The sequence below is a fragment of the Chrysochloris asiatica genome, unplaced genomic scaffold (genome assembly GCF_000296735.1).
Source record: "Chrysochloris asiatica unplaced genomic scaffold, ChrAsi1.0 scaffold00254, whole genome shotgun sequence".
Taxonomy (NCBI): Eukaryota; Metazoa; Chordata; class Mammalia; order Afrosoricida; family Chrysochloridae; genus Chrysochloris; species Chrysochloris asiatica.
The window spans coordinates 2,821,284-2,823,228 of NW_006408772.1; positions in this window are offsets into that span (position 1 = coordinate 2,821,284).

Genomic DNA, 1,945 nt, shown 5'->3' on the forward strand with positions numbered 1-1,945 from the left:
GTGAGATTAGCAGTCCGACTGGTAACCACTATGCTACCAGAATTCCTATTGCTAATTATAGAACATAGAAAACAAAGGAAATTCATCGCAAAATCATGTTTGCTGTGAGACAAATTCATCACTGTCACAGGTGGAACTACAGTCAAGTAGGAAAGGGCCCATAAATGCGATACCAACATTACTGCAGATTACAAAAACTTAATATACTGGTTCTTGGGCCCTTCAACCATCTTGGTAGGGACATGACTCATGATCATGTGGCCCTGGTACCCAAATTTCTATTAAAGACATACCCAGGCAAGTTCCTCAGAGCAAGATTGCCCTTCCCTGGTCTGATAGGTAAATCCTAGTAATCCATATTCACCAACACTCAGCCTGAGGGCAAAGGTTTTCTACATTGCTGATCATAATGAATGCAATACTCTTGACAAATTCACCTTCACATTTTCATTTCAATCTCTTTCTGCCTCCACTCTTCCCCACCTCAGCAAATGGCACTTTCATTCATCTAATTCAAATTGAAATATTCTTCTTTGATTTCTTTGTTTTCTTTCCCCTATATCCAGTCTATTACCATGTCCCATTGGCTTTATATTGTGAGGTTGGCATAGGACTGGCCAGGGTTTCGTCCTTTTGTGCAAATGGTTGCTAAGAGTCAAAAATGACTCCATGGCACCTAATAACAGCTAACAATGACTTTATATCCCAAATGCACCTAATTATTTCCATTTTCATTACCACCCTGGTCCATGCCCCCCCATCCTATTTCTTGGACTACTAAAAAGGAGCTGTAACAGACTTTTGTATGTCCAAGGGTTGGTGACTAGTGCTCACAGCTAAAAACAAAAATTGTTATCCAAAAATCTAAACAAGATTCAGGTACTTTATTAAAGGCTTAACTAGAAACAACAGAATTCAACTTCCTGCCACTAACTACTATCACATCATTACTACACTCCCCACTCCATACTTTAGAAGGACTAGGGAGAAAAGGTGGGGGGATCGTCTAGGAGCTATTGGCCTTGTGGAAATAGTGTTTGTGATAAGACACTTTTTCCCCTTTTCCCCTTGGGATTGTTAGTACAACTAACACCCCTGGAAGCAACAGTCAAGAAATCAAATGACATGCTGCATTCAGCAAATCTGTTGCAAAAGACATCTTTTAAGTATTACAAAAAAAATTTTTTTTTAAAAAGCAAAGATGTCATTTCGATGACCAAGGTGCATCCAACCCAAGCCATAGTATATTCAATCACTCCATATGCATGGGAAAGTTGGACGGTGAATAAGGAAGAACAAAGCCTTGATGGATTTGAAACATGGTATAAAGAATACTGAATATACCATGGATTGCCAGAAAAACTAAGAAATTTATCTTGGAAGAAGTATAGCCAGAATGCTTCTTAGAAGAGAAGATGGTGAGATTTCATCTCACATACTTCAGACATGCTATCAAGATGGAACAGTGCCTGGAGAAGAACATCATGTTGGTAAAGCGGAGAGTCAGTGAAAAAGAGAAAGACTCTCAATGAGATACATTTACACAGTGACTACAACAATGAGCACAAACAACAACGATTGTGAGAACAGAACAGGACCAGACAATGCTTCATTACTTTACACAATATTATTGAGTCGGAACCTGCTCTACAGCACCAACAATAACAACCCTTGGGTTAGGGATAAAAGGGTGTTTTCTTCTCCCCAAAGTCAAGCAAGAAAGAGTATAAAGAAAATCATTAGAAAATGCAAATAAATCTATAGATACCGAAAGCAGATCAATGTTTGCCTGGCAAGGAGGGAGGAGTCAGGGTCAGAGGGATTACAAAAGAACTACAAAAGAACATAAGGAAACTTTCAGGGTTGATGCATTTATTATCTTAATGAATTCATGTCTGTATATATGGATGCCATTGCTGATGTCAGATGGATCTTGTCTGAAAGC